The sequence below is a fragment of the Pseudorasbora parva genome, chromosome 6, assembly GCF_024679245.1.
Source record: "Pseudorasbora parva isolate DD20220531a chromosome 6, ASM2467924v1, whole genome shotgun sequence".
NCBI classification, from domain to species: Eukaryota; Metazoa; Chordata; class Actinopteri; order Cypriniformes; family Gobionidae; genus Pseudorasbora; species Pseudorasbora parva.
The window spans coordinates 50,009,618-50,026,032 of record NC_090177.1 but is presented as its reverse complement, the minus strand read 5'-3'; the positions used below and the strand labels follow the sequence as shown (position 1 = coordinate 50,026,032).

The 16,415-nt window shown below is 49.5% G+C and overlaps 46 non-coding genes across 46 annotated transcripts; 37 read left to right on the top strand and 9 right to left on the bottom strand.

The window, feature by feature from the left end:
• Positions 1–169: 169 nt before the first annotated feature.
• trnay-gua (transfer RNA tyrosine (anticodon GUA)) lies at positions 170–256 on the top strand. The gene is given in 2 exon segments: positions 170–206; positions 221–256. It is a non-coding gene; the product is annotated as a tRNA-Tyr (tRNA).
• Positions 257–568: 312 nt separating this feature from the next.
• trnar-acg (transfer RNA arginine (anticodon ACG)) lies at positions 569–641 on the top strand. Its single transcript has one exon. It is a non-coding gene; the product is annotated as a tRNA-Arg (tRNA).
• Positions 642–1,066: 425 nt separating this feature from the next.
• Positions 1,067–1,138, top strand: trnae-uuc (transfer RNA glutamic acid (anticodon UUC)). Its single transcript has one exon. It is a non-coding gene; the product is annotated as a tRNA-Glu (tRNA).
• A 123-nt stretch (positions 1,139–1,261) lies between these two features.
• trnay-gua (transfer RNA tyrosine (anticodon GUA)) lies at positions 1,262–1,348 on the top strand. Its single transcript is given in 2 exon segments — positions 1,262–1,298; positions 1,313–1,348. It is a non-coding gene; the product is annotated as a tRNA-Tyr (tRNA).
• A 54-nt stretch (positions 1,349–1,402) lies between these two features.
• trnae-cuc (transfer RNA glutamic acid (anticodon CUC)) lies at positions 1,403–1,474 on the bottom strand. Its single transcript has one exon. It is a non-coding gene; the product is annotated as a tRNA-Glu (tRNA).
• Positions 1,475–2,247: 773 nt separating this feature from the next.
• Positions 2,248–2,334, top strand: trnay-gua (transfer RNA tyrosine (anticodon GUA)). The gene is given in 2 exon segments: positions 2,248–2,284; positions 2,299–2,334. It is a non-coding gene; the product is annotated as a tRNA-Tyr (tRNA).
• Positions 2,335–2,646: 312 nt separating this feature from the next.
• Positions 2,647–2,719, top strand: trnar-acg (transfer RNA arginine (anticodon ACG)). Its single transcript has one exon. It is a non-coding gene; the product is annotated as a tRNA-Arg (tRNA).
• Positions 2,720–3,144: 425 nt separating this feature from the next.
• trnae-uuc (transfer RNA glutamic acid (anticodon UUC)) lies at positions 3,145–3,216 on the top strand. The gene has a single exon. It is a non-coding gene; the product is annotated as a tRNA-Glu (tRNA).
• A 123-nt stretch (positions 3,217–3,339) lies between these two features.
• trnay-gua (transfer RNA tyrosine (anticodon GUA)) lies at positions 3,340–3,426 on the top strand. Its single transcript is given in 2 exon segments — positions 3,340–3,376; positions 3,391–3,426. It is a non-coding gene; the product is annotated as a tRNA-Tyr (tRNA).
• A 54-nt stretch (positions 3,427–3,480) lies between these two features.
• On the bottom strand, positions 3,481–3,552 carry trnae-cuc (transfer RNA glutamic acid (anticodon CUC)). The gene has a single exon. It is a non-coding gene; the product is annotated as a tRNA-Glu (tRNA).
• Positions 3,553–3,832: 280 nt separating this feature from the next.
• Positions 3,833–3,919, top strand: trnay-gua (transfer RNA tyrosine (anticodon GUA)). The gene is given in 2 exon segments: positions 3,833–3,869; positions 3,884–3,919. It is a non-coding gene; the product is annotated as a tRNA-Tyr (tRNA).
• A 406-nt stretch (positions 3,920–4,325) lies between these two features.
• On the top strand, positions 4,326–4,412 carry trnay-gua (transfer RNA tyrosine (anticodon GUA)). The gene is given in 2 exon segments: positions 4,326–4,362; positions 4,377–4,412. It is a non-coding gene; the product is annotated as a tRNA-Tyr (tRNA).
• A 312-nt stretch (positions 4,413–4,724) lies between these two features.
• On the top strand, positions 4,725–4,797 carry trnar-acg (transfer RNA arginine (anticodon ACG)). Its single transcript has one exon. It is a non-coding gene; the product is annotated as a tRNA-Arg (tRNA).
• A 425-nt stretch (positions 4,798–5,222) lies between these two features.
• trnae-uuc (transfer RNA glutamic acid (anticodon UUC)) lies at positions 5,223–5,294 on the top strand. Its single transcript has one exon. It is a non-coding gene; the product is annotated as a tRNA-Glu (tRNA).
• Positions 5,295–5,417: 123 nt separating this feature from the next.
• Positions 5,418–5,504, top strand: trnay-gua (transfer RNA tyrosine (anticodon GUA)). Its single transcript is given in 2 exon segments — positions 5,418–5,454; positions 5,469–5,504. It is a non-coding gene; the product is annotated as a tRNA-Tyr (tRNA).
• Positions 5,505–5,558: 54 nt separating this feature from the next.
• On the bottom strand, positions 5,559–5,630 carry trnae-cuc (transfer RNA glutamic acid (anticodon CUC)). Its single transcript has one exon. It is a non-coding gene; the product is annotated as a tRNA-Glu (tRNA).
• A 773-nt stretch (positions 5,631–6,403) lies between these two features.
• trnay-gua (transfer RNA tyrosine (anticodon GUA)) lies at positions 6,404–6,490 on the top strand. Its single transcript is given in 2 exon segments — positions 6,404–6,440; positions 6,455–6,490. It is a non-coding gene; the product is annotated as a tRNA-Tyr (tRNA).
• A 312-nt stretch (positions 6,491–6,802) lies between these two features.
• On the top strand, positions 6,803–6,875 carry trnar-acg (transfer RNA arginine (anticodon ACG)). The gene has a single exon. It is a non-coding gene; the product is annotated as a tRNA-Arg (tRNA).
• A 425-nt stretch (positions 6,876–7,300) lies between these two features.
• Positions 7,301–7,372, top strand: trnae-uuc (transfer RNA glutamic acid (anticodon UUC)). Its single transcript has one exon. It is a non-coding gene; the product is annotated as a tRNA-Glu (tRNA).
• A 123-nt stretch (positions 7,373–7,495) lies between these two features.
• trnay-gua (transfer RNA tyrosine (anticodon GUA)) lies at positions 7,496–7,582 on the top strand. The gene is given in 2 exon segments: positions 7,496–7,532; positions 7,547–7,582. It is a non-coding gene; the product is annotated as a tRNA-Tyr (tRNA).
• A 54-nt stretch (positions 7,583–7,636) lies between these two features.
• Positions 7,637–7,708, bottom strand: trnae-cuc (transfer RNA glutamic acid (anticodon CUC)). Its single transcript has one exon. It is a non-coding gene; the product is annotated as a tRNA-Glu (tRNA).
• A 280-nt stretch (positions 7,709–7,988) lies between these two features.
• Positions 7,989–8,075, top strand: trnay-gua (transfer RNA tyrosine (anticodon GUA)). Its single transcript is given in 2 exon segments — positions 7,989–8,025; positions 8,040–8,075. It is a non-coding gene; the product is annotated as a tRNA-Tyr (tRNA).
• A 406-nt stretch (positions 8,076–8,481) lies between these two features.
• On the top strand, positions 8,482–8,568 carry trnay-gua (transfer RNA tyrosine (anticodon GUA)). The gene is given in 2 exon segments: positions 8,482–8,518; positions 8,533–8,568. It is a non-coding gene; the product is annotated as a tRNA-Tyr (tRNA).
• A 312-nt stretch (positions 8,569–8,880) lies between these two features.
• On the top strand, positions 8,881–8,953 carry trnar-acg (transfer RNA arginine (anticodon ACG)). Its single transcript has one exon. It is a non-coding gene; the product is annotated as a tRNA-Arg (tRNA).
• Positions 8,954–9,573: 620 nt separating this feature from the next.
• trnay-gua (transfer RNA tyrosine (anticodon GUA)) lies at positions 9,574–9,660 on the top strand. The gene is given in 2 exon segments: positions 9,574–9,610; positions 9,625–9,660. It is a non-coding gene; the product is annotated as a tRNA-Tyr (tRNA).
• Positions 9,661–9,714: 54 nt separating this feature from the next.
• trnae-cuc (transfer RNA glutamic acid (anticodon CUC)) lies at positions 9,715–9,786 on the bottom strand. Its single transcript has one exon. It is a non-coding gene; the product is annotated as a tRNA-Glu (tRNA).
• A 280-nt stretch (positions 9,787–10,066) lies between these two features.
• trnay-gua (transfer RNA tyrosine (anticodon GUA)) lies at positions 10,067–10,153 on the top strand. Its single transcript is given in 2 exon segments — positions 10,067–10,103; positions 10,118–10,153. It is a non-coding gene; the product is annotated as a tRNA-Tyr (tRNA).
• A 406-nt stretch (positions 10,154–10,559) lies between these two features.
• On the top strand, positions 10,560–10,646 carry trnay-gua (transfer RNA tyrosine (anticodon GUA)). Its single transcript is given in 2 exon segments — positions 10,560–10,596; positions 10,611–10,646. It is a non-coding gene; the product is annotated as a tRNA-Tyr (tRNA).
• Positions 10,647–10,958: 312 nt separating this feature from the next.
• trnar-acg (transfer RNA arginine (anticodon ACG)) lies at positions 10,959–11,031 on the top strand. The gene has a single exon. It is a non-coding gene; the product is annotated as a tRNA-Arg (tRNA).
• A 425-nt stretch (positions 11,032–11,456) lies between these two features.
• On the top strand, positions 11,457–11,528 carry trnae-uuc (transfer RNA glutamic acid (anticodon UUC)). Its single transcript has one exon. It is a non-coding gene; the product is annotated as a tRNA-Glu (tRNA).
• A 123-nt stretch (positions 11,529–11,651) lies between these two features.
• Positions 11,652–11,738, top strand: trnay-gua (transfer RNA tyrosine (anticodon GUA)). Its single transcript is given in 2 exon segments — positions 11,652–11,688; positions 11,703–11,738. It is a non-coding gene; the product is annotated as a tRNA-Tyr (tRNA).
• Positions 11,739–11,792: 54 nt separating this feature from the next.
• Positions 11,793–11,864, bottom strand: trnae-cuc (transfer RNA glutamic acid (anticodon CUC)). Its single transcript has one exon. It is a non-coding gene; the product is annotated as a tRNA-Glu (tRNA).
• A 280-nt stretch (positions 11,865–12,144) lies between these two features.
• trnay-gua (transfer RNA tyrosine (anticodon GUA)) lies at positions 12,145–12,231 on the top strand. The gene is given in 2 exon segments: positions 12,145–12,181; positions 12,196–12,231. It is a non-coding gene; the product is annotated as a tRNA-Tyr (tRNA).
• A 312-nt stretch (positions 12,232–12,543) lies between these two features.
• On the top strand, positions 12,544–12,616 carry trnar-acg (transfer RNA arginine (anticodon ACG)). The gene has a single exon. It is a non-coding gene; the product is annotated as a tRNA-Arg (tRNA).
• Positions 12,617–13,041: 425 nt separating this feature from the next.
• trnae-uuc (transfer RNA glutamic acid (anticodon UUC)) lies at positions 13,042–13,113 on the top strand. The gene has a single exon. It is a non-coding gene; the product is annotated as a tRNA-Glu (tRNA).
• Positions 13,114–13,236: 123 nt separating this feature from the next.
• On the top strand, positions 13,237–13,323 carry trnay-gua (transfer RNA tyrosine (anticodon GUA)). The gene is given in 2 exon segments: positions 13,237–13,273; positions 13,288–13,323. It is a non-coding gene; the product is annotated as a tRNA-Tyr (tRNA).
• A 54-nt stretch (positions 13,324–13,377) lies between these two features.
• On the bottom strand, positions 13,378–13,449 carry trnae-cuc (transfer RNA glutamic acid (anticodon CUC)). The gene has a single exon. It is a non-coding gene; the product is annotated as a tRNA-Glu (tRNA).
• Positions 13,450–13,729: 280 nt separating this feature from the next.
• Positions 13,730–13,816, top strand: trnay-gua (transfer RNA tyrosine (anticodon GUA)). Its single transcript is given in 2 exon segments — positions 13,730–13,766; positions 13,781–13,816. It is a non-coding gene; the product is annotated as a tRNA-Tyr (tRNA).
• A 54-nt stretch (positions 13,817–13,870) lies between these two features.
• Positions 13,871–13,942, bottom strand: trnae-cuc (transfer RNA glutamic acid (anticodon CUC)). The gene has a single exon. It is a non-coding gene; the product is annotated as a tRNA-Glu (tRNA).
• A 280-nt stretch (positions 13,943–14,222) lies between these two features.
• trnay-gua (transfer RNA tyrosine (anticodon GUA)) lies at positions 14,223–14,309 on the top strand. The gene is given in 2 exon segments: positions 14,223–14,259; positions 14,274–14,309. It is a non-coding gene; the product is annotated as a tRNA-Tyr (tRNA).
• A 312-nt stretch (positions 14,310–14,621) lies between these two features.
• On the top strand, positions 14,622–14,694 carry trnar-acg (transfer RNA arginine (anticodon ACG)). Its single transcript has one exon. It is a non-coding gene; the product is annotated as a tRNA-Arg (tRNA).
• Positions 14,695–15,119: 425 nt separating this feature from the next.
• trnae-uuc (transfer RNA glutamic acid (anticodon UUC)) lies at positions 15,120–15,191 on the top strand. The gene has a single exon. It is a non-coding gene; the product is annotated as a tRNA-Glu (tRNA).
• A 123-nt stretch (positions 15,192–15,314) lies between these two features.
• On the top strand, positions 15,315–15,401 carry trnay-gua (transfer RNA tyrosine (anticodon GUA)). Its single transcript is given in 2 exon segments — positions 15,315–15,351; positions 15,366–15,401. It is a non-coding gene; the product is annotated as a tRNA-Tyr (tRNA).
• Positions 15,402–15,455: 54 nt separating this feature from the next.
• Positions 15,456–15,527, bottom strand: trnae-cuc (transfer RNA glutamic acid (anticodon CUC)). The gene has a single exon. It is a non-coding gene; the product is annotated as a tRNA-Glu (tRNA).
• Positions 15,528–15,807: 280 nt separating this feature from the next.
• Positions 15,808–15,894, top strand: trnay-gua (transfer RNA tyrosine (anticodon GUA)). The gene is given in 2 exon segments: positions 15,808–15,844; positions 15,859–15,894. It is a non-coding gene; the product is annotated as a tRNA-Tyr (tRNA).
• Positions 15,895–16,206: 312 nt separating this feature from the next.
• On the top strand, positions 16,207–16,279 carry trnar-acg (transfer RNA arginine (anticodon ACG)). The gene has a single exon. It is a non-coding gene; the product is annotated as a tRNA-Arg (tRNA).
• The last annotated feature ends 136 nt before the right edge of the window (positions 16,280–16,415 follow it).

The following is a 16,415-nucleotide window of genomic DNA, read 5'->3' as shown; positions in this document are numbered from 1 at the left end:
TGACTCTGGATCACAGTTCTTCCACTGAGAAACAGTCCAGTCAATTACCAACAAGACGTGTAAACACCTGCAAGGCGCCAGACCGGTGGGCCAGTGGCCTAATGGAAAACGCGTCTGACTATGGATCAGAAATTTCTGATAGGTTGAGCTTTCGTTCGTAATCTCTGTGCCTTCGATAGCTCAGCTGGTAGAGCGGAGGACTGTAGGTGAAAGGTTGGCAATCCTTAGGTCGCTGGTTCGACTCCGGCTCGAAGGAGGTCCCTTTTCACATGCAAACCCTTTCTTGGCTAAGTTGCAAGGCAAAAGCATGTTCCCTGACCGGGAATCAAATCCGGGCCGCGGCGGTGAGAGCGTCGAATCCTAACCACTAGACCACCAGGGAAGGACTTTCTTATTCGCCTCCTAAATCCTGGCTGTTGGCCTCTACCAGATTTTGCTGCAACTTCTAAGGCTAGCCTTTTCCTCCTGGAGAGAATCTCTTACTCTGGATCACAGTTCTTCCACTGAGAAGCTGTTCAGTCAAACACCAACAAGACGCGTATAAACACCAGCAAGTTGTTCCTAAAGTGGGCCAGTGGCGCAATGGATAACGCGTCTGACTACGGATCAGAAGATTCTAGGTTCGACTCCTGGCTGGCTCGAACGATTGTTTTTGCTTTGCTTTCAGCCTTTAATTATTAAATTGATTTATGTTTCTTATAAATTGACAGTCCAACCATAGGCTGTTTTGTCTGCGAGATAGCGCTTACCATTCATTACCGTGCGTGTTTTCAAATGCATCGCATAAGTACTGTCACAGGGACCTTGCTTTAATGAGCAGTTTTAAGTATCTATTATGTGATCACAAGAATGGGATAAAGTTTCACCCCCTGGGCGAAACAAATGACAGCTTCTTCCATTGAGTCTGTTAAAACTGAATTCGGTAAACAATGCCTTCGGATCATACCCATATTTTTAAAGGGGACGATCACACACTGAAAGCCAAAGGGCTCAACAGAACCCTGCCCTTGTACGTACCACATGGATGAAAAACACCCCCACAAGCCTGCTTGATACATGCAGGAATTCCCATATGGTCTAGCGGTCAGGATTCCTGGTTTTCACCCAGGCTGCCCGGGTTCGACTCCCGGTATGGGAAGTTGTGATTGTTTTGGCTTCCCTTACTGAACAGCCAGCGCTTCGGTCTGCGGCAAAAGCACTTTTAGCCGGCAGTGGAGCTGCAGCAACCTGATAGGTTGAGGTTCTGTTGCTCACCTGCGTGCCTTCGATAGCTCAGCTGGTAGAGCGGAGGACTGTAGGTGGAAGGTTGGAAATCCTTAGGTCGCTGGTTCGACTCCGGCTCGAAGGAGGTCATTTTTCACATGCAAACACTTTCTTGGCTGTGTTGGAGGGAAAAAGACTGTTCCCTGACCGGGAATCGAACCCGGGCCGCGGCGGTGAGAGCGCCGAATCCTAACCACTAGACCACCAGGGAAGGACTTTTCGATGAGCCTTCTAAATCCTGACTGTGGGCCTCTACCGTGTTTTGCTGCAACTTCTCAAGCTAGACCACTAAGGCTAGCCTTTTTGTCCTGGAGAGAGTCTCTGACTCTGGATCACAGTTCTTCCACTGAGAAACAGTCCAGTCAATTACCAACAAGACGTGTAAACACCTGCAAGGCGCCAGACCGGTGGGCCAGTGGCCTAATGGAAAACGCGTCTGACTATGGATCAGAAATTTCTGATAGGTTGAGCTTTCGTTCGTAATCTCTGTGCCTTCAATAGCTCAGCTGGTAGAGCGGAGGACTGTAGGTGAAAGGTTGGCAATCCTTAGGTCGCTGGTTCGACTCCGGCTCGAAGGAGGTCCCTTTTCACATGCAAACCCTTTCTTGGCTAAGTTGCAAGGCAAAAGCATGTTCCCTGACCGGGAATCAAATCCGGGCCGCGGCGGTGAGAGCGCCGAATCCTAACCACTAGACCACCAGGGAAGGACTATTCGATGAGCCTTCTAAATCCTGACTGTGGGCCTCTACCGTGTTTTGCTGCAACTTCTCAAGCTAGACCACTAAGGCTAGCCTTTTTGTCCTGGAGAGAGTCTCTGACCCTGGATCACAGTTCTTCCACTGAGAAACAGTCCAGTCAATTACCAACAAGACGTGTAAACACCTGCAAGGCGCCAGACCGGTGGGCCAGTGGCCTAATGGAAAACGCGTCTGACTATGGATCAGAAATTTCTGATAGGTTGAGCTTTCGTTCGTAATCTCTGTGCCTTCGATAGCTCAGCTGGTAGAGCGGAGGACTGTAGGTGAAAGGTTGGCAATCCTTAGGTCGCTGGTTCGACTCCGGCTCGAAGGAGGTCCCTTTTCACATGCAAACCCTTTCTTGGCTAAGTTGCAAGGCAAAAGCATGTTCCCTGACCGGGAATCAAATCCGGGCCGCGGCGGTGAGAACGTCGAATCCTAACCACTAGACCACCAGGGAAGGACTTTCTTATTCGCCTCCTAAATCCTGGCTGTTGGCCTCTACCAGATTTTGCTGCAACTTCTAAGGCTAGCCTTTTCCTCCTGGAGAGAATCTCTTACTCTGGATCACAGTTCTTCCACTGAGAAGCTGTTCAGTCAAACACCAACAAGACGCGTATAAACACCAGCAAGTTGTTCCTAAAGTGGGCCAGTGGCGCAATGGATAACGCGTCTGACTACGGATCAGAAGATTCTAGGTTCGACTCCTGGCTGGCTCGAACGATTGTTTTTGCTTTGCTTTCAGCCTTTAATTATTAAATTGATTTATGTTTCTTATAAATTGACAGTCCAACCATAAGCTGTTTTGTCTGCGAGATAGCGCTTACCATTCATTACCGTGCGTGTTTTCAAATGCATCGCATAAGTACTGTCACAGGGACCTTGCTTTAATGAGCAGTTTTAAGTATCTATTATGTGATCACAAGAATGGGATAAAGTTTCACCCCCTGGGCGAAACAAATGACAGCTTCTTCCATTGAGTCTGTTAAAACTGAATTCGGTAAACAATGCCTTCGGATCATACCCATATTTTTAAAGGGGACGATCACACACTGAAAGCCAAAGGGCTCAACAGAACCCTGCCCTTGTACGTACCACATGGATGAAAAACACCCCCACAAGCCTGCTTGATACGTGCAGGAATTCCCATATGGTCTAGCGGTCAGGATTCCTGGTTTTCACCCAGGCGGCCCGGGTTCGACTCCCGGTATGGGAAGTTGTGATTGTTTTGGCTTCCCTTACTGAACAGCCAGCGCTTCGGTCTGCGGCAAAAGCACTTTTAGCCGGCAGTGGAGCTGCAGCAACCTGATAGGTTGAGGTTCTGTTGCTCACCTGCGTGCCTTCGATAGCTCAGCTGGTAGAGCGGAGGACTGTAGGTGGAAGGTTGGAAATCCTTAGGTCGCTGGTTCGACTCCGGCTCGAAGGAGGTCATTTTTCACATGCAAACACTTTCTTGGCTGTGTTGGAGGGAAAAAGACTGTTCCCTGACCGGGAATCGAACCCGGGCCGCGGCGGTGAGAGCGCCAAATCCTAACCACTAGACCACCAGGGAAGGACTTTTCGATGAGCCTTCTAAATCCTGACTGTGGGCCTCTACCGTGTTTTGCTGCAACTTCTCAAGCTAGACCACTAAGGCTAGCCTTTTTGTCCTGGAGAGAGTCTCTGACTCTGGATCACAGTTCTTCCACTGAGAAACAGTCCAGTCAATTACCAACAAGACGTGTAAACACCTGCAAGGCGCCAGACCGGTGGGCCAGTGGCCTAATGGAAAACGCGTCTGACTATGGATCAGAAATTTCTGATAGGTTGAGCTTTCGTTCGAAATCTCTGTGCCTTCGATAGCTCAGCTGGTAGAGCGGAGGACTGTAGGTGAAAGGTTGGCAATCCTTAGGTCGCTGGTTCGACTCCGGCTCGAAGGAGGTCCCTTTTCACATGCAAACCCTTTCTTGGCTAAGTTGCAAGGCAAAAGCATGTTCCCTGACCGGGAATCAAATCCGGGCCGCGGCGGTGAGAGCGCCGAATCCTAACCACTAGACCACCAGGGAAGGACTATTCGATGATCCTTCTAAATCCTGACTGTGGGCCTCTACCGTGTTTTGCTGCAACTTCTCAAGCTAGACCACTAAGGCTAGCCTTTTTGTCCTGGAGAGAGTCTCTGACTCTGGATCACAGTTCTTCCACTGAGAAACAGTCCAGTCAATTACCAACAAGACGTGTAAACACCTGCAAGGCGCCAGACCGGTGGGCCAGTGGCCTAATGGAAAACGCGTCTGACTATGGATCAGAAATTTCTGATAGGTTGAGCTTTCGTTCGTAATCTCTGTGCCTTCGATAGCTCAGCTGGTAGAGCGGAGGACTGTAGGTGAAAGGTTGGCAATCCTTAGGTCGCTGGTTCGACTCCGGCTCGAAGGAGGTCCCTTTTCACATGCAAACCCTTTCTTGGCTAAGTTGCAAGGCAAAAGCATGTTCCCTGACCGGGAATCAAATCCGGGCCGCGGCGGTGAGAGCGTCGAATCCTAACCACTAGACCACCAGGGAAGGACTTTCTTATTCGCCTCCTAAATCCTGGCTGTTGGCCTCTACCAGATTTTGCTGCAACTTCTAAGGCTAGCCTTTTCCTCCTGGAGAGAATCTCTTACTCTGGATCACAGTTCTTCCACTGAGAAGCTGTTCAGTCAAACACCAACAAGAAGCGTATAAACACCAGCAAGTTGTTCCTAAAGTGGGCCAGTGGCGCAATGGATAACGCGTCTGACTACGGATCAGAAGATTCTAGGTTCGACTCCTGGCTGGCTCGAACGATTGTTTTTGCTTTGCTTTCAGCCTTTAATTATTAAATTGATTTATGTTTCTTATAAATTGGCAGTCCAACCATAGGCTGTTTTGTCTGCGAGATAGCGCTTACCATTCATTACCGTGCGTGTTTTCAAATGCATCGCATAAGTACTGTCACAGGGACCTTGCTTTAATGAGCAGTTTTAAGTATCTATTATGTGATCACAAGAATGGGATAAAGTTTCACCCCCTGGGCGAAACAAATGACAGCTTCTTCCATTGAGTCTGTTAAAACTGAATTCGGTAAACAATGCCTTCGGATCATACCCATATTTTTAAAGGGGACGATCACACACTGAAAGCCAAAGGGCTCAACAGAACCCTGCCCTTGTACGTACCACATGGATGAAAAACACCCCCACAAGCCTGCTTGATACATGCAGGAATTCCCATATGGTCTAGCGGTCAGGATTCCTGGTTTTCACCCAGGCTGCCCGGGTTCGACTCCCGGTATGGGAAGTTGTGATTGTTTTGGCTTCCCTTACTGAACAGCCAGCGCTTCGGTCTGCGGCAAAAGCACTTTTAGCCGGCAGTGGAGCTGCAGCAACCTGATAGGTTGAGGTTCTGTTGCTCACCTGCGTGCCTTCGATAGCTCAGCTGGTAGAGCGGAGGACTGTAGGTGGAAGGTTGGAAATCCTTAGGTCGCTGGTTCGACTCCGGCTCGAAGGAGGTCATTTTTCACATGCAAACACTTTCTTGGCTGTGTTGGAGGGAAAAAGACTGTTCCCTGACCGGGAATCGAACCCGGGCCGCGGCGGTGAGAGCGCCGAATCCTAACCACTAGACCACCAGGGAAGGACTTTTCGATGAGCCTTCTAAATCCTGACTGTGGGCCTCTACCGTGTTTTGCTGCAACTTCTCAAGCTAGACCACTAAGGCTAGCCTTTTTGTCCTGGAGAGAGTCTCTGACTCTGGATCACAGTTCTTCCACTGAGAAACAGTCCAGTCAATTACCAACAAGACGTGTAAACACCTGCAAGGCGCCAGACCGGTGGGCCAGTGGCCTAATGGAAAACGCGTCTGACTATGGATCAGAAATTTCTGATAGGTTGAGCTTTCGTTCGTAATCTCTGTGCCTTCAATAGCTCAGCTGGTAGAGCGGAGGACTGTAGGTGAAAGGTTGGCAATCCTTAGGTCGCTGGTTCGACTCCGGCTCGAAGGAGGTCCCTTTTCACATGCAAACCCTTTCTTGGCTAAGTTGCAAGGCAAAAGCATGTTCCCTGACCGGGAATCAAATCCGGGCCGCGGCGGTGAGAGCGCCGAATCCTAACCACTAGACCACCAGGGAAGGACTATTCGATGAGCCTTCTAAATCCTGACTGTGGGCCTCTACCGTGTTTTGCTGCAACTTCTCAAGCTAGACCACTAAGGCTAGCCTTTTTGTCCTGGAGAGAGTCTCTGACCCTGGATCACAGTTCTTCCACTGAGAAACAGTCCAGTCAATTACCAACAAGACGTGTAAACACCTGCAAGGCGCCAGACCGGTGGGCCAGTGGCCTAATGGAAAACGCGTCTGACTATGGATCAGAAATTTCTGATAGGTTGAGCTTTCGTTCGTAATCTCTGTGCCTTCGATAGCTCAGCTGGTAGAGCGGAGGACTGTAGGTGAAAGGTTGGCAATCCTTAGGTCGCTGGTTCGACTCCGGCTCGAAGGAGGTCCCTTTTCACATGCAAACCCTTTCTTGGCTAAGTTGCAAGGCAAAAGCATGTTCCCTGACCGGGAATCAAATCCGGGCCGCGGCGGTGAGAACGTCGAATCCTAACCACTAGACCACCAGGGAAGGACTTTCTTATTCGCCTCCTAAATCCTGGCTGTTGGCCTCTACCAGATTTTGCTGCAACTTCTAAGGCTAGCCTTTTCCTCCTGGAGAGAATCTCTTACTCTGGATCACAGTTCTTCCACTGAGAAGCTGTTCAGTCAAACACCAACAAGACGCGTATAAACACCAGCAAGTTGTTCCTAAAGTGGGCCAGTGGCGCAATGGATAACGCGTCTGACTACGGATCAGAAGATTCTAGGTTCGACTCCTGGCTGGCTCGAACGATTGTTTTTGCTTTGCTTTCAGCCTTTAATTATTAAATTGATTTATGTTTCTTATAAATTGACAGTCCAACCATAAGCTGTTTTGTCTGCGAGATAGCGCTTACCATTCATTACCGTGCGTGTTTTCAAATGCATCGCATAAGTACTGTCACAGGGACCTTGCTTTAATGAGCAGTTTTAAGTATCTATTATGTGATCACAAGAATGGGATAAAGTTTCACCCCCTGGGCGAAACAAATGACAGCTTCTTCCATTGAGTCTGTTAAAACTGAATTCGGTAAACAATGCCTTCGGATCATACCCATATTTTTAAAGGGGACGATCACACACTGAAAGCCAAAGGGCTCAACAGAACCCTGCCCTTGTACGTACCACATGGATGAAAAACACCCCCACAAGCCTGCTTGATACGTGCAGGAATTCCCATATGGTCTAGCGGTCAGGATTCCTGGTTTTCACCCAGGCGGCCCGGGTTCGACTCCCGGTATGGGAAGTTGTGATTGTTTTGGCTTCCCTTACTGAACAGCCAGCGCTTCGGTCTGCGGCAAAAGCACTTTTAGCCGGCAGTGGAGCTGCAGCAACCTGATAGGTTGAGGTTCTGTTGCTCACCTGCGTGCCTTCGATAGCTCAGCTGGTAGAGCGGAGGACTGTAGGTGGAAGGTTGGAAATCCTTAGGTCGCTGGTTCGACTCCGGCTCGAAGGAGGTCATTTTTCACATGCAAACACTTTCTTGGCTGTGTTGGAGGGAAAAAGACTGTTCCCTGACCGGGAATCGAACCCGGGCCGCGGCGGTGAGAGCGCCGAATCCTAACCACTAGACCACCAGGGAAGGACTTTTCGATGAGCCTTCTAAATCCTGACTGTGGGCCTCTACCGTGTTTTGCTGCAACTTCTCAAGCTAGACCACTAAGGCTAGCCTTTTTGTCCTGGAGAGAGTCTCTGACTCTGGATCACAGTTCTTCCACTGAGAAACAGTCCAGTCAATTACCAACAAGACGTGTAAACACCTGCAAGGCGCCAGACCGGTGGGCCAGTGGCCTAATGGAAAACGCGTCTGACTATGGATCAGAAATTTCTGATAGGTTGAGCTTTCGTTCGAAATCTCTGTGCCTTCGATAGCTCAGCTGGTAGAGCGGAGGACTGTAGGTGAAAGGTTGGCAATCCTTAGGTCGCTGGTTCGACTCCGGCTCGAAGGAGGTCCCTTTTCACATGCAAACCCTTTCTTGGCTAAGTTGCAAGGCAAAAGCATGTTCCCTGACCGGGAATCAAATCCGGGCCGCGGCGGTGAGAGCGCCGAATCCTAACCACTAGACCACCAGGGAAGGACTATTCGATGAGCCTTCTAAATCCTGACTGTGGGCCTCTACCGTGTTTTGCTGCAACTTCTCAAGCTAGACCACTAAGGCTAGCCTTTTTGTCCTGGAGAGAGTCTCTGACTCTGGATCACAGTTCTTCCACTGAGAAACAGTCCAGTCAATTACCAACAAGACGTGTAAACACCTGCAAGGCGCCAGACCGGTGGGCCAGTGGCCTAATGGAAAACGCGTCTGACTATGGATCAGAAATTTCTGATAGGTTGAGCTTTCGTTCGTAATCTCTGTGCCTTCGATAGCTCAGCTGGTAGAGCGGAGGACTGTAGGTGAAAGGTTGGCAATCCTTAGGTCGCTGGTTCGACTCCGGCTCGAAGGAGGTCCCTTTTCACATGCAAACCCTTTCTTGGTTAAGTTGCAAGGCAAAAGCATGTTCCCTGACCGGGAATCAAATCCGGGCCGCGGCGGTGAGAGCGTCGAATCCTAACCACTAGACCACCAGGGAAGGACTTTCTTATTCGCCTCCTAAATCCTGGCTGTTGGCCTCTACCAGATTTTGCTGCAACTTCTAAGGCTAGCCTTTTCCTCCTGGAGAGAATCTCTTACTCTGGATCACAGTTCTTCCACTGAGAAGCTGTTCAGTCAAACACCAACAAGACGCGTATAAACACCAGCAAGTCGTTCCTAAAGTGGGCCAGTGGCGCAATGGATAACGCGTCTGACTACGGATCAGAAGATTCTAGGTTCGACTCCTGGCTGGCTCGAACGATTGTTTTTGCTTTGCTTTCAGCCTTTAATTATTAAATTGATTTATGTTTCTTATAAATTGACAGTCCAACCATAGGCTGTTTTGTCTGCGAGATAGCGCTTACCATTCATTACCGTGCGTGTTTTCAAATGCATCGCATAAGTACTGTCACAGGGACCTTGCTTTAATGAGCAGTTTTAAGTATCTATTATGTGATCACAAGAATGGGATAAAGTTTCACCCCCTGGGCGAAACAAATGACAGCTTCTTCCATTGAGTCTGTTAAAACTGAATTCGGTAAACAATGCCTTCGGATCATACCCATATTTTTAAAGGGGACGATCACACACTGAAAGCCAAAGGGCTCAACAGAACCCTGCCCTTGTACGTACCACATGGATGAAAAACACCCCCACAAGCCTGCTTGATAGGTGCAGGAATTCCCATATGGTCTAGCGGTCAGGATTCCTGGTTTTCACCCAGGCGGCCCAGGTTCGACTCCCGGTATGGGAAGTTGTGATTATTTTGGCTTCCCTTACTGAACAGCCAGCGCTTCGGTCTGCGGCAAAAGCACTTTTAGCCGGCAGTGGAGCTGCAGCAACCTGATAGGTTGAGGTTCTGTTGCTCACCTGCGTGCCTTCGATAGCTCAGCTGGTAGAGCGGAGGACTGTAGGTGGAAGGTTGGAAATCCTTAGGTCGCTGGTTCGACTCCGGCTCGAAGGAGGTCATTTTTCACATGCAAACACTTTCTTGGCTGTGTTGGAGGGAAAAAGACTGTTCCCTGACCGGGAATCGAACCCGGGCCGCGGCGGTGAGAGCGCCGAATCCTAACCACTAGACCACCAGGGAAGGACTTTTCGATGAGCCTTCTAAATCCTGACTGTGGGCCTCTACCGTGTTTTGCTGCAACTTCTCAAGCTAGACCACTAAGGCTAGCCTTTTTGTCCTGGAGAGAGTCTCTGACTCTGGATCACAGTTCTTCCACTGAGAAACAGTCCAGTCAATTACCAACAAGACGTGTAAACACCTGCAAGGCGCAAGACCGGTGGGCCAGTGGCCTAATGGAAAACGCGTCTGACTATGGATCAGAAATTTCTGATAGGTTGAGCTTTCGTTCGTAATCTCTGTGCCTTCGATAGCTCAGCTGGTAGAGCGGAGGACTGTAGGTGAAAGGTTGGCAATCCTTAGGTCGCTGGTTCGACTCCGGCTCGAAGGAGGTCCCTTTTCACATGCAAACCCTTTCTTGGCTAAGTTGCAAGGCAAAAGCATGTTCCCTGACCGGGAATCAAATCCGGGCCGCGGCGGTGAGAGCGCCGAATCCTAACCACTAGACCACCAGGGAAGGACTTTTCGATGAGCCTTCTAAATCCTGACTGTGGGCCTCTACCGTGTTTTGCTGCAACTTCTCAAGCTAGACCACTAAGGCTAGCCTTTTTGTCCTAGAGAGAGTCTCTGACTCTAGATCACAGTTCTTCCACTGAGAAACAGTCCAGTCAATTACCAACAAGACGTGTAAACACCTGCAAGGCGCCAGACCGGTGGGCCAGTGGCCTAATGGAAAACGCGTCTGACTATGGATCAGAAATTTCTGATAGGTTGAGCTTTCGTTCGTAATCTCTGTGCCTTCGATAGCTCAGCTGGTAGAGCGGAGGACTGTAGGTGAAAGGTTGGCAATCCTTAGGTCGCTGGTTCGACTCCGGCTCGAAGGAGGTCCCTTTTCACATGCAAACCCTTTCTTGGCTAAGTTGCAAGGCAAAAGCATGTTCCCTGACCGGGAATCAAATCCGGGCCGCGGCGGTGAGAGCGTCGAATCCTAACCACTAGACCACCAGGGAAGGACTTTCTTATTCGCCTCCTAAATCCTGGCTGTTGGCCTCTACCAGATTTTGCTGCAACTTCTAAGGCTAGCCTTTTCCTCCTGGAGAGAATCTCTTACTCTGGATCACAGTTCTTCCACTGAGAAGCTGTTCAGTCAAACACCAACAAGACGCGTATAAACACCAGCAAGTCGTTCCTAAAGTGGGCCAGTGGCGCAATGGATAACGCGTCTGACTACGGATCAGAAGATTCTAGGTTCGACTCCTGGCTGGCTCGAACGATTGTTTTTGCTTTGCTTTCAGCCTTTAATTATTAAATTGATTTATGTTTCTTATAAATTGACAGTCCAACCATAGGCTGTTTTGTCTGCGAGATAGCGCTTACCATTCATTACCGTGCGTGTTTTCAAATGCATCGCATAAGTACTGTCACAGGGACCTTGCTTTAATGAGGAGTTTTAAGTATCTATTATGTGATCACAAGAATGGGATAAAGTTTCACCCCCTGGGCGAAACAAATGACAGCTTCTTCCATTGAGTCTGTTAAAACTGAATTCGGTAAACAATGCCTTCGGATCATACCCATATTTTTAAAGGGGACGATCACACACTGAAAGCCAAAGGGCTCAACAGAACCCTGCCCTTGTACGTACCACATGGATGAAAAACACCCCCACAAGCCTGCTTGATAGGTGCAGGAATTCCCATATGGTCTAGCGGTCAGGATTCCTGGTTTTCACCCAGGCGGCCCGGGTTCGACTCCCGGTATGGGAAGTTGTGATTGTTTTGGCTTCCCTTACTGAACAGCCAGCGCTTCGGTCTGCGGCAAAAGCACTTTTAGCCGGCAGTGGAGCTGCAGCAACCTGATAGGTTGAGGTTCTGTTGCTCACCTGCGTGCCTTCGATAGCTCAGCTGGTAGAGCGGAGGACTGTAGGTGGAAGGTTGGAAATCCTTAGGTCGCTGGTTCGACTCCGGCTCGAAGGAGGTCATTTTTCACATGCAAACACTTTCTTGGCTGTGTTGGAGGGAAAAAGACTGTTCCCTGACCGGGAATCGAACCCGGGCCGCGGCGGTGAGAGCGCCGAATCCTAACCACTAGACCACCAGGGAAGGACTTTTCGATGAGCCTTCTAAATCCTGACTGTGGGCCTCTACCGTGTTTTGCTGCAACTTCTCAAGCTAGACCACTAAGGCTAGCCTTTTTGTCCTGGAGAGAGTCTCTGACTCTGGATCACAGTTCTTCCACTGAGAAACAGTCCAGTCAATTACCAACAAGACGTGTAAACACCTGCAAGGCGCAAGACCGGTGGGCCAGTGGCCTAATGGAAAACGCGTCTGACTATGGATCAGAAATTTCTGATAGGTTGAGCTTTCGTTCGTAATCTCTGTGCCTTCGATAGCTCAGCTGGTAGAGCGGAGGACTGTAGGTGAAAGGTTGGCAATCCTTAGGTCGCTGGTTCGACTCCGGCTCGAAGGAGGTCCCTTTTCACATGCAAACCCTTTCTTGGCTAAGTTGCAAGGCAAAAGCATGTTCCCTGACCGGGAATCAAATCCGGGCCGCGGCGGTGAGAGCGCCGAATCCTAACCACTAGACCACCAGGGAAGGACTTTCTTATTCGCCTCCTAAATCCTGGCTGTTGGCCTCTACCAGATTTTGCTGCAACTTCTAAGGCTAGCCTTTTCCTCCTGGAGAGAATCTCTTACTCTGGATCACAGTTCTTCCACTGAGAAGCTGTTCAGTCAAACACCAACAAGACGTGTATAAACACCAGCAAGTCGTTCCTACAGTGGGCCAGTGGCGCAATGGATAACGCGTCTGACTACGGATCAGAAGATTCTAGGTTCGACTCCTGGCTGGCTCGAACGATTGTTTTTGCTTTGCTTTCAGCCTTTAATTATTAAATTGATTTATGTTTCTTATAAATTGACAGTCCAACCATAGGCTGTTTTGTCTGCGAGATAGCGCTTACCATTCATTACCGTGCGTGTTTTCAAATGCATCGCATAAGTACTGTCACAGGGACCTTGCTTTAATGAGCAGTTTTAAGTATCTATTATGTGATCACAAGAATGGGATAAAGTTTCACCCCCTGGGCGAAACAAATGACAGCTTCTTCCATTGAGTCTGTTAAAACTGAATTCGGTAAACAATGCCTTCGGATCATACCCATATTTTTAAAGGGGACGATCACACACTGAAAGCCAAAGGGCTCAACAGAACCCTGCCCTTGTACGTACCACATGGATGAAAAACACCCCCACAAGCCTGCTTGATAGGTGCAGGAATTCCCATATGGTCTAGCGGTCAGGATTCCTGGTTTTCACCCAGGCGGCCCGGGTTCGACTCCCGGTATGGGAAGTTGTGATTGTTTTGGCTTCCCTTACTGAACAGCCAGCGCTTCGGTCTGCGGCAAAAGCACTTTTAGCCGGCAGTGGAGCTGCAGCAACCTGATAGGTTGAGGTTCTGTTGCTCACCTGCGTGCCTTCGATAGCTCAGCTGGTAGAGCGGAGGACTGTAGGTGGAAGGTTGGAAATCCTTAGGTCGCTGGTTCGACTCCGGCTCGAAGGACGTCATTTTTCACATGCAAACACTTTCTTGGCTGTGTTGGAGGGAAAAAGACTGTTCCCTGACCGGGAATCGAACCCGGGCCGCGGCGGTGAGAGCGCCGAATCCTAACCACTAGACCACCAGGGAAGGACTTTTCGATGAGCCTTCTAAATCCTGACTGTGGGCCTCTACCGTGTTTTGCTGCAACTTCTCAAGCTAGACCACTAAGGCTAGCCTTTTTGTCCTGGAGAGAGTCTCTGACTCTGGATCACAGTTCTTCCACTGAGAAACAGTCCAGTCAATTACCAACAAGACGTGTAAACACCTGCAAGGCGCCAGACCGGTGGGCCAGTGGCCTAATGGAAAACGCGTCTGACTATGGATCAGAAATTTCTGATAGGTTGAGCTTTCGTTCGTAATCTCTGTGCCTTCGATAGCTCAGCTGGTAGAGCGGAGGACTGTAGGTGAAAGGTTGGCAATCCTTAGGTCGCTGGTTCGACTCCGGCTCGAAGGAGGTCCCTTTTCACATGCAAACCCTTTCTTGGCTAAGTTGCAAGGCAAAAGCATGTTCCCTGACCGGGAATCGAACCCGGGCCGCGGCGGTGAGAGCGCCGAATCCTAACCACTAGACCACCAGGGAAGGACTTTTCGATGAGCCTTCTAAATCCTGACTGTGGGCCTCTACCGTGTTTTGCTGCAACTTCTCAAGCTAGACCACTAAGGCTAGCCTTTTTGTCCTGGAGAGAGTCTCTGACTCTGGATCACAGTTCTTCCACTGAGAAACAGTCCAGTCAATTACCAACAAGACGTGTAAACACCTGCAAGGCGCAAGACCGGTGGGCCAGTGGCCTAATGGAAAACGCGTCTGACTATGGATCAGAAATTTCTGATAGGTTGAGCTTTCGTTCGTAATCTCTGTGCCTTCGATAGCTCAGCTGGTAGAGCGGAGGACTGTAGGTGAAAGGTTGGCAATCCTTAGGTCGCTGGTTCGACTCCGGCTCGAAGGAGGTCCCTTTTCACATGCAAACCCTTTCTTGGCTAAGTTGCAAGGCAAAAGCATGTTCCCTGACCGGGAATCAAATCCGGGCCGCGGCGGTGAGAGCGCCGAATCCTAACCACTAGACCACCAGGGAAGGACTTTCTTATTCGCCTCCTAAATCCTGGCTGTTGGCCTCTACCAGATTTTGCTGCAACTTCTAAGGCTAGCCTTTTCCTCCTGGAGAGAATCTCTTACTCTGGATCACAGTTCTTCCACTGAGAAGCTGTTCAGTCAAACACCAACAAGACGTGTATAAACACCAGCAAGTCGTTCCTACAGTGGGCCAGTGGCGCAATGGATAACGCGTCTGACTACGGATCAGAAGATTCTAGGTTCGACTCCTGGCTGGCTCGAACGATTGTTTTTGCTTTGCTTTCAGCCTTTAATTATTAAATTGATTTATGTTTCTTATAAATTGACAGTCCAACCATAGGCTGTTTTGTCTGCGAGATAGCGCTTACCATTCATTACCGTGCGTGTTTTCAAATGCATCGCATAAGTACTGTCACAGGGACCTTGCATTAATGAGGAGTTTTAAGTATCTATTATGTGATCACAAGAATGGGATAAAGTTTCACCCCCTGGGCGAAACAAATGACAGCTTCTTCCATTGAGTCTGTTAAAACTGAATTCGGTAAACAATGCCTTCGGATCATACCCATATTTTTAAAGGGGACGATCACACACTGAAAGCCAAAGGGCTCAACAGAACCCTGCCCTTGTACGTACCACATGGATGAAAAACACCCCCACAAGCCTGCTTGATAGGTGCAGGAATTCCCATATGGTCTAGCGGTCAGGATTCCTGGTTTTCACCCAGGCGGCCCGGGTTCGACTCCCGGTATGGGAAGTTGTGATTGTTTTGGCTTCCCTTACTGAACAGCCAGCGCTTCGGTCTGCGGCAAAAGCACTTTTAGCCGGCAGTGGAGCTGCAGCAACCTGATAGGTTGAGGTTCTGTTGCTCACCTGCGTGCCTTCGATAGCTCAGCTGGTAGAGCGGAGGACTGTAGGTGGAAGGTTGGCAATCCTTAGGTCGCTGGTTCGACTCCGGCTCGAAGGAGGTCCCTTTTCACATGCAAACCCTTTCTTGGCTAAGTTGCAAGGCAAAAGCATGTTCCCTGACCGGGAATCGAACCCGGGCCGCGGCGGTGAGAGCGCCGAATCCTAACCACTAGACCACCAGGGAAGGACTTTTCGATGAGCCTTCTAAATCCTGACTGTGGGCCTCTACCGTGTTTTGCTGCAACTTCTCAAGCTAGACCACTAAGGCTAGCCTTTTTGTCCTGGAGAGAGTCTCTGACTCTGGATCACAGTTCTTCCACTGAGAAACAGTCCAGTCAATTACCAACAAGACGTGTAAACACCTGCAAGGCGCAAGACCGGTGGGCCAGTGGCCTAATGGAAAACGCGTCTGACTATGGATCAGAAATTTCTGATAGGTTGAGCTTTCGTTCGTAATCTCTGTGCCTTCGATAGCTCAGCTGGTAGAGCGGAGGACTGTAGGTGAAAGGTTGGCAATCCTTAGGTCGCTGGTTCGACTCCGGCTCGAAGGAGGTCCCTTTTCACATGCAAACCCTTTCTTGGCTAAGTTGCAAGGCAAAAGCATGTTCCCTGACCGGGAATCAAATCCGGGCCGCGGCGGTGAGAGCGCCGAATCCTAACCACTAGACCACCAGGGAAGGACTTTCTTATTCGCCTCCTAAATCCTGGCTGTTGGCCTCTACCAGATTTTGCTGCAACTTCTAAGGCTAGCCTTTTCCTCCTGGAGAGAATCTCTTACTCTGGATCACAGTTCTTCCACTGAGAAGCTGTTCAGTCAAACACCAACAAGACGTGTATAAACACCAGCAAGTCGTTCCTACAGTGGGCCAGTGGCGCAATGGATAACGCGTCTGACTACGGATCAGAAGATTCTAGGTTCGACTCCTGGCTGGCTCGAACGATTGTTTTTGCTTTGCTTTCAGCCTTTAATTATTAAATTGATTTATGTTTCTTATATATTGACAGTCCAACCATAGGCTGTTTTGTCTGCGAGATAGCGCTTACCATTCATTACCGTGCGTGTTTTCAAATG